Here is a 13,454-nt window from a genome sequence, read left to right as displayed (position 1 = left end):
ATACTGGACACAGGACAGACATACTTCAATACAAGACAAATATGACAGGTTTAAAAAAAAAAATATCTTTGCAGATTATCTTAGTAACTTAGAACACTGGAACCACAAACCTGACAGTTTCATAGAGTCAAGAGTATATTTTAGTACTACTTGGTTGAGAAGCCACAGTATCAGTGAACTATATCCAGAATTTCAAATCCCTTTTGCACACACCAGATCATAGTCAGAAATCAATGCATTTATTAAGCTTAACACAACTACACTGATGTACAATAATGCTTCCTTTTTCCAAGTTATCTCAGAAAAGCAGTGCTTTCTGTAGAGATCAACCACCAGAAAAATACTTGAAAATTTTTCAGCTGTCAGGAAAATACTTGCTTTCTGTTATTTGACAAAGGAAATTTCCTGACAACAGAAAATAAAGTTATTTTTTGCATACAAAAAGGAAACTTTGAGTTCTATTCCTCAGGCGAAACTACTCATTAGTAAATCAAACTCTGACCATGTCTACACATCTCCTCATGGAATGTATGAATGAATTTTAAGTCCACAGAGACCAGACAATTAACATAGTACAAGACAGTTTTACACTCACAAGGTCAGCAACTGGTCTGCTGTAGAGGAACGCTGAGGCAAGTAATCAAGTTTTCCAGTATTAGCATCTGTAAAATATTACCATGAACAAATTGTTAAGTGATTCACTAGTGTGCACAGTTTTGCTTTTATTTACATATATAACTAAAGCAGTCCACTCATCAAAATCAGACTTTAGGAACACATGGCAAATACCTCAGTTTGAGGTTTCCTCCAAAGAGGCAGTGTAACAGCATCGCTATATTCCCACTTCCAAGGTACCAGTTTATTCACAACATTAAAAACTTTCCCCATTAGGCTACTAACAGCACTCTGTACAACACCTGCAGGAAGCACTTCCATGCAACCATTAACTAGCATCAAGTAAATACTGATATGACCGATTTCTTTGGATGAAGTATCTGGCAAAGGTGAGAACACCACCACCAATGAAACCACAGCATTTCGCAAAACTACCTGTAAGCAGTCTTTTATTTTCCTGTTACAGAATTAGTTTTAGGAAATGCTGCTCCTAACTTTAGCCTCTCAGGTATTCTTTTCTCCTTCAAAATACCAAAGTGTGTTTTTTCCCTGGTGTGCAGTACTAGCTAGTTCCCTGCCACGCTTTCCAGATACCATTGTACTACTAGCCTTGAGCAAGGACTGATACGCTACTTTGCTCACTCCCAAGTTCTTGTGTCACTGATACTGTATGGGCATTATATTTAGTAGTGAAGGTAGTCAGGGATTAAAAAAAAAATAAAAATAATAAAATAATCAAATCTTGCTGATCTCATTATTACTAGTACAAGTTAAGAAACAAAGATTCCTCGCCAGGACAGTCTGCAGTCTCTGTTAGGCATGTGCAGTCTTGCAGGCTGTGACTGTGACACATGCCAACACCACAATTTCTCAAAGTCAAGAAGTTGGCTCTTAACACATTTCATATTCCTTATGACTCTTTTTCATATTAGGATCACTTCCAGATCTGGTCCATAGTAGATTTTTCAACCTCTACTGTTACAAAGAAAAATATAACGAGTTATTTCTGATAATACTAGTTACAGTGTTGCATGCATAAACCTGAGGAAAGCTGAAATAGACCCCACTGGGGCACTGCAGCATCAATACTATACATCAATAAACGTATCTGTATACACAGACACTATCATTTTAGCGAATTCTCAGACAATGTAATTTTCAGAAGTGCTGAAGTCTCAAACCTGCAGGTAGGGGAAGTAGGGCTCTAAATAGTCAGCCCAACAGAAAACCCTGGATTACTAAAAACCTGTTTAAAGCAGCAAATGCTATTTGTACTACTCACTGGCTGTAGTTTAGTTTTCAAGTCTAAATTAAGTCATCGTAAAACTAGATTACTTATGTGGAGAGGAAGATTTAAAATAACAAGTATTAAGAAAAATTTTAAGTTACCATTCAGCTAGTATTACTAATTTGCACACCAGAAGCAACAGCTTAATGTCAGAAAAAACATACTGCTTAAAGGGAAAGAAGGCTTAAAAATTGGCACTGCATTAAGAAATCAATGAATCACAAAACCAGTTTACTATGATACACATCCCAGCTATTCAGATGTCTTGAAGGTTGTATCATAAACTTAGGACTTTTAACCAAGAGTTACTTTATATAAATAATCTTTTAAACAAAGCTGATTATATATAAATCTCTTAGTTGCAGTCATTCTAGTGTCTATTACAGCAGACACGGAACGTGAGCAGGTTTTTTTTTTCCTGAGAACAAGGTGCAACTACTGACAGCAAACAGTTATTTAACTACTTTCTACTAGGAAGTGATACCTTGTACTTGAGTACTTTATGCATTTGTTAGAAAGCATCAAGATCACTTTTAGAAAGGGTCCTGAAAGCTTTTGCTATGAAAAATGGACATATTTTCAGATAGCTATTGCATTATTTTATAGAAGATTGTAAGTTCTCCTTTAAGCTCCTGGCTAGCGCAAATCTTTCAATATCTTATAAAAAATATTGGAACCAAGCCACAGTAACCTCTTCACACGTCAGGCTGTTCATGGATCCTATTTCACGGCTCATTCAAAAGGAAGATTAGAAGGACTTTTTCCATTTCATATATTAAATGGTTTAATTCACAAGGGATTTGTGTCAATGTAAGTATCTAAAAATAGCACACTTTCTGTATAAATCATATTTTTTCATCCTGATTAAGCCATGTTGCACCTGCAGTCACCCACTGCCACTCTGTGTTTCAAAGCACAAGCCCTACTCAGCCTGGATCTTTGAACTCAACTCCTGTTTTCTAATAAAGTAAAAAACCACAATTATTAACTCATTTTATTATGTCATCAATAGTAATAATAATGTGTCCACAGAAAGAAGAAAAACATCAGAAAAATACTAATTTACAAAGAACCTGAAACCACCCAAAGAATTTGCAGTTGTGTTCTTTCAGTAAGGACTGAAACTGATGTCTACTGTGACTTCTGCAGAAAGCAACACTAAATGTTTTAGTAAAGACTAATGAAAGTTGGCTGTTGAGTTTGGGCTTTTTTTCGGGGGTGTGTGGGGGGTTATACAATTTTTTTTTATCTTTGCTGCAATTTATCCTATCCTAGTGACAAATATTGGAGGACCCCAAGTAAAACAGACCTCCGACATCCACTTTGTCTCCCCAGAGCAGCTCTTCCCCCAGCATATGACCTCAGGATTATATTGGCAAATCTGTTACCTCTTGTGTCTTAACAAGATCACAAACTGAATCAGCTTAACTGGAAAACATAAATAATTAAATAACGTGCTAAGTAACTTTCCTCAGCAATCAAAGGAAGACATAAACAGTTTACAGCCAAAATCCAGTTTCTGTACTACTTGCACTCATGGTTTTATTATGTGCACTTACAGCTTTTTTATGAGCAATATGGTAAACTGTATCCAGCTATTTTCTTGCACTATTACAAAATATATAATACATTGATTAGCCTGTAAATTCTATTTACAACTTTTGTCCAGCAGTAATGTATTTCACTATTTACACAGCTGTTACTACAGTAAATCATTGCAGGAGGCAGACATAAGATACTATATTAGATTTGGATAGTCTGCTGCTGAATTGTCCCAAGAGAAAAGCAAAGAACAAACCTGTGCTTCCCGAGACTCACCATTCCCTTGTCAGCAAACATGTGACAGACATCACAGCAATATGCACATTTCATCCTCCTATAGTGTATAGCGCTGGTTCTAATAGAGGACGACAACTTACTAGTTTTGTCAGCGAGGATTTTTCGGGGTTTTTTTGCTGAACAAGAGAAATGTCTTAGGAGGAGCTAAGTGACATGTCTAGTTAGTTGGTACAATATGCTAAGTCTGATTGATGTGCTCAGACAGCAATACAGTGTGGTAATACGCCAGCTCCAGAAACTTAAGCACAAAGAGTATGCTAGCGCATTGCTTAACACACTTAATGAGCCCTGAATCTGAGCAGAGCTAATTAATCCAACTGCAAACTTTTCACAGCTGATGACTGTGCTCCTAATTTGCTATACAGAGGCAAGGGGAAGGGGAAGGCTGAGCTGGGACGTATGAAAAATTGCCGAGAAGTTAGAACTGTGGCTGAAGTCAGTTTTTTCCACAGTGTAGAAAGACCTATGTAAGAGTAAACTAACTCCAGCTGAGCAGCCCTCCACTAGCCAAAGCAGCAGCAAAAAAGCGCACAAAGGATACTTCTTGACCTCTATCTTTGTCTCAATTCATCACTTGCAAAGTGTACCTATAAACTTTTCCTTCAAAAGGTGCAGTAGGAAAACTATTAATTTTTGCAAAATATTACAGTGTTATTTGATGGGAATGATGAAAAATTTGTACAAAGACATCTGCATTAAGTAACCTGCTCAGACTGTATGTAGTAATGTCTATTGTTGCACTTGTCAGCACTTCACTGCTGGATTCTGCAACACTGCAAGGGAATTGTTCTAACATGTTAGTGGCAAAGCTCACTAAAATAAAACTTTAAGCACTTTGGAGTAGAGTGTACTAAAAGTCCCAAGAATAAAGTAAGAATCTAATTTTTAGCAGTGATGCTGGCAAACAGAATTCATACTGCTTGAAAACATACTGTACACCGACTCCCACAACATGTTTGAGTTTTGGAACATTGATTAGTCATCAGTTTCAGAAATACATTTCATTAAAAATTACTAGGCATGAGTAATGATCACAGTATTTTAAGCATAAACAGTCTGATAAACTGATTTTCCATCGTCTTGCCCTGTGTAACCTACACCTTTAAACTTCTTGGAGCAGGGAATAGCTCATGATCAGTGCTTGTTGACACAGAGGAATATGGTGTTCAAGAAAAAAAAAGGGGTAAAAAGTTTTACAACTTGACAGTGAAAATACTATTTCATTAATTTGATAATAAAAGCAAAGTTGCATGAATATTATATATCAGAATAGAATTTAAGTCCAACAGTAAGTGCTTATTGCACAATGATGAGGTAAAAACACTAACTAAATTATGTTGTCTTCCATATCCTGAGAGAGAACTGGGCTAGTTACAAGAAGCAATTTCTTTTTTAGTCACAACCAAGGAAGCCCTGGCTATCACTTACTTATTTTAAAATTTACAGGGCTTCAGAAACCCAAGTAGCTTTTGCATAGATTCATGTAGACTGCACACTTGGCAAATAGGGTTAGCATGAAGTAAATCATATTGCTCTAACTCCAGACAGCAAATTTCAAACCCAGAAGAGATTTAAAAGGTAGCATGCAACACTGTCCAGCAGAATATAATCAAGTAGCAGAGTTCAGCCCTCGTATCTCACAAGACGACATCTGGAAATAGAGAACAGAAGATAGGTACAGAAAAAGCCTTGCTTTCTCAGAAATACAATAAAACCCAATGCATTTGTTTACAGTTACTCATGATTCTCAAAAACTTGTTGAGCTGCATTTTTACAGGGCAATTCTAAATCTTTCATCTTCCTTTCTCCCAGGACATTCTCAAGGCTATCATTAGTCCCTGAGCATCAGAAGAAAAGCTAAGACACCTCAGAGAATCAAGAATCTGAGTTAGAATGGCACAGTGTTGGTAGTTTTCTCAATACCAGCTATGGTATCGTTTCAGCATCAGGAGGGATGGTATCATAAACTGGCAAGATTAATATAACGTCCTGCTTCTTACAGATTTGATGGCTCCATTTGCAAAATCCAAGATTCCCAGAAGTTTACCTTGAATTATCCCTACAATGAAATGTGAGATAGCCCATTTTTGTGCTACACTATACTCACAGAGAGAGAATGTGAGCTTTGCCACTGTTTTCTCAGTTTTTTTTTTATCTGTAGACTCTTCAGCTCAGGGGGCAAAAGGCTTATTACTTTTACTGTGGAGTTCTGGAGTAGCACCATTAGCACTGAACCACCGTGCAGTATCTGAAAGAGTAATGGCAAACAAAACCAGGTGGCTGTGCCTATTTTCTTTCTTTCCCCATGATGCATATTCTTAACTTACAGAACTCATGTCTCAATGCAGGGATAAGCATGGCCTTCCAAGTAGACCTTCCTCCTACAATAGATACTATTTCCAAAACTTTCAGTACAGAAACCTAAGGATACAGGCAACATCTCCAAGTTACTATGTTTAGAACACTTCGTAGCAAGAATATTTAGTCTTAAGTCTTGAAATTCTAGATTTCCTTTAACTGAACACATAATTCGAGACAGTTAGAAAACAAACAAAACCAGAGGTATACATATGGCACATCAGGAGAAACACTCACCTAAGGGGCAAAAGATAAATATACTGGGTGGAATTTCAAAATTACTATGAATTGCCAAATCCATGTCCAAAACACCCTAAAGAATACAGCAGGTAACACGTACACATCCTTTGACTTGGCAGCGTACCTTGAAGAAAATAATTCAGACGTGAAAAACTAAGAAAAGTAGCCATTTTTGCTTTTTGATGTTTTATTTCCAAGTAAGACTATCTGGTCACCCCTGCATCTGAGACACCTCTGATAAAAGCAAATGTTGCACATGATCCGTGAGAGCTAAGATTGTTTGTATCGTGCATCACTGGTCTTATCTACAGAAACTGTAGCTAGTCTGGGACAAGACAAAAAAGGATACTCTTCTCAGATCAATAACTGTTTTGGGGAAAGGAAAAAACATAGCTGAGAAAACTGCACACCATCTATTGTATACAATGGAAGGAGGCTAAATCATTCCAGCAGAAAAAAACCCAAGAGATTTTCCTAAAACAAAAAATTTATTAACTAAATTTCAGTTTGTATTCTTTAAGATACAAAAATTAAACAGTTAACAGCCTAAAGAAATTAAACAGTTCATAATCAAACTGAGGTTACCCATGATCTTCATCCTCCAACAATACTCTTTGTCACAGGATAAGGAGAGATCTGAAGATGGCAACTATTAACACTCAAAGAGTGTTAATGTAATTAAGTCCTAAACCTCCTCCTTTCATGAGTCTTTAGAGAGCTGCTTTCTTTTGCGTCTTTGAAGATGTGTAAAAAGGTGCTTTTGTATTACAATGACATTTTCCATCTAAGGTTTCAGGCTGTACTACCGAAAGTTACAGAAGACAGCACAGACTGTGATCAGAACTCAAGCCTGTCATACCTTAAATTGATCACAACCAATATCAATTAATAAACTGAAAAAAGAATTTTGATAAGAAAGCTGAATAAAAATGAAACTAATAATGGAGACTAGAGAAACTAGAAATATTTAAATATAAAAGATGGTCAAACACATTTGAAATGTACCAAGTAGGCACTCCAACACTGTTTAGCCAAAACGCAAAGCATTTCTTGCTATTTTTTTCCTATCACCCTATCTTCAGGCATGTGGTAGGGGAGAAAACACTAGTTCTGCCCTTTCTTCTTTCTGAGGCATCACAGTCAAACTGCTGTTACAGGGGATTTTAAACACTAAGACTTCAAAAAGTTATCATGAGAACAAATTACCCATATGATTAAGTGAAGTGAAACACAAACTTCCCTCTTCAAAGCTGTTGTGAACCACTTTCACAGTGATCACACATAACCAGAAATTTTACATTCTTCCACAACGATCAATCTTTCTTGACTTTGAAGCAAACCTCTGAACATTGCACTTCTCACTCCTTCACATGTGCAGAAGCTATGCACTGTAGATACAAGCATTGTAAGCTTTCCACTTTTTCAACTTCAAGGATAGTTACCATAGGTTTCCAAGGTAAATTTCACTGTATCATTCAATTATTAGTCAAATGTAATATTCTTTCATGGGTATTTGTCTGTGACGTTTCTTCCATCCCAGATATTTTTACTTCTAAACAGCTGTTCAGAACATCACATCTTTACAAACAGAAGGGCTAGTTTCATTAAATTTTTGGCATGACAGCAGCTACCATGAACGTTTCTTCCCAGTGCCACAGTAACTATTCACATTTACATAACTTAAAGATGCCTTTGCATTGTTTCTCAACATCACAGCTCGACAACACAGTATGTTTGCAATTAATAAACCTAACTTCTACAGAGAGAAATATCTCTGTTGTCAAGGTGTTATTACACCAATCTATCTACAGTTTGACTGGGAAAACATTTATGAAGAAATCTTTACCAAGCCAGTCCATTATAAAATATAGATCCTAATATAACAGATCTGCAGGTAAGTACTTAGCCTAATAGTTGCATAAAATGGGGGAAAATTTGTATGATATATTCAAGAGTAAACACCATCTGTAAGATTTCTCTGGCACTTTTTATGTGTGAATTTTTTTGGCTAATTTTTATTTAGCATTCAGTTCCTCATGATTTCATTCTAAATGCTTTTCCCAGTTCTACTTAATGAGGCAAAGAGAGATAAAAGGATGACAAAACTGAGGATGTGTATTAGACTCCTTAGATTTGTTTACTATACTTCATGAATATCTTGCCTGTAAGTGGAGTAAGTTCAGAGTTTAGTCTACTGTTCCTTTAGCTAAGAAGTTTCTATTTTGGATTGTGGCATCACCAACATCAAAAATATTTCAAGAAATACCGAAAAAACCACATGTACACCTCCACCCTCCCCCCCAAAAAATCTGCAAGCTGTGCAGTAACATCAACAGCTGCATAAGAGCATGCAGCTTTAAGACATATCACCTGCTCAAGATCATGTTGCTCAAAACTTGACCGTACCGCATTTCAGCTAGCAGTGTTGCAGATATTCCTGCTCACTAACAGGATACACTCCCATCCTAAGTGAAGGTGTAAACATTTTCCCTGGCCATTCAAGGGTCTTGTCTGTGTTGTTTCTAATGGTAACTTTGTATCATGTTCTTCATGATTTCATAAAATTTCTCCTCTGTTTCCTCTAGGAAGAGACAAAGGTGCACCAAAGGCATATGTTGCATGTAAACAATACACAGAAGATCACTCTGAAATAAAACTTTGATTGCATATCCACAGCATGCCAAAAGTATCAAAAACTTGACTTTCTGCTGATGCAGAACAACAACTGATTTCCAGCATAACTGCAGCAAGCAGCTTCAGAAACCCAACTAGTTGTATTAGAGACAGAAAGCTTAAGAATTATTAAACAGCTCATCAAGTATTAGAAAGCATGTGAGAACATGGCAGTAATTTGGAACTTAAGTTACTCAGGCAAGTCCTAGCTCAGCAAGATAATGAATCGTATAGGTGATCAAATTTCAGGACTGGATTCCTAATGACCATCCTTCTGCACAGAATCTTGAGGGTAGAGGTTGTATAAGGTTTGTAGCTGGTTTTTGAGCATTGAGTATAGTGTATTAAAATGCATATGTTCATATCTATATATTTATATATATAAACTTTGTCACATAAATCCCCCAACACACATTCACCTTCATACTTGGATATTTTCAAGACTAGACTGGAAGAGCCCTGAATAAACTGGTCTGACCTCATAACTGATCCTGCTTTGAGTAGAGGGCTTGATGAGATGATGTCCCAAGGTTCCTTCTAACCAGGATTTTCTTACGATTCACGTATCATCCTGCTTAAAGACAGTCTCAAGTTCAAAATTTATTTAGAAAACCCAAAGCTGTAGCAGCTGCAAAACGCACAGACTATTAGTATCTGATGATGATACTATTTGACGACACTATTGACTATGACCAAATAATGAAACCTGAAGCCTATTATATTCATTATGAACAACTATATTCTTCCTCATTTTCTCAGAAGTCACACTGGTCAAAACAGCACAAAAAACAATACTTGCTAAAACCCCACCTGATTATAACATACAGCGCAGACTAAGTTTTTGCAAAGGGGGAGAAGGAATTGAATGTGTATGTATTATCTGTGATTGGAATAACTATCATTTTTTATCCTTTACCTTATCATTTATATTATCATTTATAGTTAGCAACTAAATATTTTTCTTATACGAAAGAGGAATGATAAAAGTACTATTACCGCTACTGGTATTATCTATTCCAGATAATGAACTTCTCAAATCTTTCTGCATGTACCATTTTCGGTAGAGATTATTAAACCAGGCAAGAAATTACCTGAAGTGATTACTGCTGAACTGAACCATGAACCCTTCACATACACTGATAAGCAGTTTATACACATGGATAGTTTCATTAAATATAAACCGCAACAAGACTTTTGCCTAATGTGATCATACCGTAAACACCAGCCGAATTATGTAATAAGAAAAGTTATCTAAAAAGAGGAAACTTCCTTTGCAATGGTAATTACAAGCAAAACAATAAGGGTAATTGCTTAACCAATACAATTAAGCAAACCAATAAGGGTATTTTAAAGGGTGCAAAACACCGTCAGCCTCTTCAAGAAAACTGCTTTCTGGTCAGGGGTCACTGACTGCTGTGCTTTCTTGTACTCTGTACTCCCCATCTGCCACATATATACTTCTATTAACTATGATGACAAAAGCCACGAATAATTTAAAAGAGAGGTAGATCCAGCCTTGACCTCTGAAGTCCATGACAAGCACATCAAGAAATAGGAACTGTATGTTAATGGTCCACGAAGTTTAGAGAACACTGGTCAAATACATACCTTCAGAGTGCTGACAAGTGTAAGAAACATCACTGAGGAAAGGTACTAAGGTTAGAGACTGATTAGACGCTGAGAAAGGTGCTGCAGTAGTTACACATTAATTATAAGTTTTCAGTCTACGTTGCAGCTTTGCCTTCCTGGATTACTGTGGTAGCTGAGGATTGCACTGCCAATTTAGTCAGGCAGCAGCACAGTAAATCAGAACACTGGAGGGCTTGAGTTTACCTGGTACCAAGAGCTAGAACTGAAATTTTTCACACAGCAAGGTCTTGGATTCTTCTTGTCTATTTTGTGATGGCAGTTGAATGCAAAAAATAGCAAGAGAACACAGTTCTTATACTCCAGCTATTAAAAAAGGAAGATTTTATTCTGTGCCTGTCATACACCAAAGAATTTGAGTCCAAGCACAATACATGAGGAATGCCCTCTCTTCAGAAGGCTTCTTTCCATCATCTACTGTTTACATCATCTCCTATACCTCAAGAATACTGAAGAACATACTGCTAATTCATCATTCAGGAAGGGAGTGTGCCAAAATGGCTTGGCAGACATGTAGGCAAGCAGAGACATGGATCTTAACTTCCATCTGCAGACTGACACAGTGCACAACAGTCACTGAAAGTATTAAGAAATGAAATCTTTTCTACTAAGCACAGGAAGAAAGGCAGAAAAAAGTAGTTTAAAAAAAAAGTCAGAGTATATATATGTAGATATACACACACACTTACACCTCCCCAAACATACATTCATCTTTGTTTATATAGATGTATGTGTGTGTCTCTATACATATATATATATACACACACAGAATAAAAATAAAACAAGGCTTACATCCTTTGCATACTTTATATTTTCCTGGAGTTCAGAAAAGCAGTTTCTATTGTGGATTAAGATTCTTGTACATTTTACTGACCACAGCACAGGACCATTTTAATCTTTGTGAATCAGATTTACCACGCCCTTGAGTAATCACTGGAAATTCAAATTCCAGCATGTTGCTAGAATTCTGTATTCATTCGGCAATTTTTTTTTTTTCCAGTTTGACAGCCCACACTAATATCAGTCTCAAAAAATGTTGCTTTGAATTATGAATATTCAGATTGCCTCCATTTCTGTACCTCTAATAGCCATTACCTGAAGGCTGGCAGGAAGGGCAAGTCTGAGATTAGACAAACTTAATTAGAAATTACTAATTTTGCTTGATACCTTAGTCTTAAGCAGTCATACTAAACATACTCCACAAAAAAACCCCACACCCCCAAACCATTACTAAAAAAAATACAAAAATATCTCCTGATGTCTTCACCTGCTTGCCCTCTCCGACCCCCATAATCCTTGTGAGGAGAAAGGGGAAGCATTACAAATTGAAAGTTCCATAGAATTGTTTCTTAAATGCCCTCCATGAAATATGTTGTCATTAAGGATCATTACTTTATAAGACTCCTGTCAGAATTACAATAATCATTCAAAACTTTACTGCTGTAGCATACTAGTGCCAAAATATCCCAACTTCAAAAATATGCTATCAAGAGTTTCCCTGTGACTCAGGCTCAACACAGCTTTTTGATGCTATATATTAAAGAACTGAAATATTTGTCACAAGTCTTCTGCCTTCTAGCTGCTTTGAAGAGCACCCCTTTCTTCTTCATGAAAGAAAAGTATATTCCTACTTTCTGCCACGCCATCTGAAGCTGTCAACCAGCCAGGCATCTCAGGAATCCTACTTCCCATCCATGACACCACAGCTAAAAGCTCTATGTAGTAAGAATACTGTAGCCCAGATGATTAAAAAACTTTTTTCTTTCAGACAATATTTTTATTGGAAATGTATGTAACATAGCAAGGTTATTCATCTAGCACTGAGAAACACTTACTGTCCATCTTTTTACAATTCTGCTCAATATAAGAACTTGGTGCAACTGAAGGCTACATGAGAAACAAATAAATAAAACCAAAGCTTTACTGAAATACCATGAAATCTGCAGAATGGTCAACAGTTCCACATCCAAGTCCTACATAATTCCAAAAACAAGGAAGTTTATGAAAGCCTTTCAGGTAAAATAGGGGGGGGAAGTGGATACTGCTAAGGGAACAGAGTTTTATTGTATTTGTTAGCAAGTTCAATTTTATTTTTTTCTTATACAAAACATCTTTATTTAAGTCACATAAAACTGTATATCATTCTGCAGCCCCACAGTTAAATGTTTCATCTATGGAATTTGAGAAATAAAGTTTATATATGTAGCTAAGATTTGAGAAAATATGAAAAACTCAAGAGCCAGTAATTGAACTGCTGTAGTTGATTGCCCCAGAACTACTTTGTATGGCATACTAATTCCAAAGATAGATTCTATACAGCACACTACAAATCGTTTATGCAGATCATATTTATGATCAAGAGGAATGCTACTAACTTTTGTAACTTGGATAAGGTTTGATTAAATTTTCTCACTAGAGTAATAGGTGCAGGACTAGGGAACTTAAATGTTATTTTTCTGGTAGAACGCTTGATCATTTTTATTTATTTGTATCACCAGGGATTCTCTGGCAAATAAGTAAACTGGCTGATAATTTTGAGGTTACACGATATTTTTTTTTACAGAAGACTTGGCTGAAACAAATAATTAAATGCATAGTTCCCTTCATATCTTCTGTGATTGGTTTGCATGGAGACAAAATAGAGATTTGACAGATACTTGTAATTCATGTGGCCACACATTAAAAATATTTTCAGATTTCAAATTTAATTCTGAATCATTGTCTGTACATATTCATCTCAAGATTAAGTCTCAGCAGCTTTTGCTTATTACTTTATATAGTTGGTGTCTTTACC

General features: G+C 36.3%; 1 protein-coding gene across 8 annotated transcripts in view; it reads right to left on the bottom strand.

Annotated features, from left to right (window-relative positions):
• Window positions 1-13,454, bottom strand: part of SULF2 (sulfatase 2) — a 162,766-nt gene that overhangs the window by 111,664 nt on the left and 37,648 nt on the right. For 2 of the 8 annotated variants that reach the window (XM_037403289.1, XM_037403294.1), the window contains exon 3: window positions 596-662. The exons of the other annotated variants lie outside the window; for them this stretch is intronic. The gene's annotated coding sequence lies outside the window, so the exon portion shown is untranslated. The remainder of the gene's footprint in view (window positions 1-595; window positions 663-13,454) is intronic. 8 annotated transcript variants of the gene reach the window in all.

The sequence above is a fragment of the Falco rusticolus genome, chromosome 10 (assembly GCF_015220075.1).
Source record: "Falco rusticolus isolate bFalRus1 chromosome 10, bFalRus1.pri, whole genome shotgun sequence".
Classification (NCBI taxonomy): Eukaryota; Metazoa; Chordata; class Aves; order Falconiformes; family Falconidae; genus Falco; species Falco rusticolus.
Note: the sequence above shows the minus strand (reverse complement) of the source record. Positions and strands in the feature narration are given on the sequence as shown.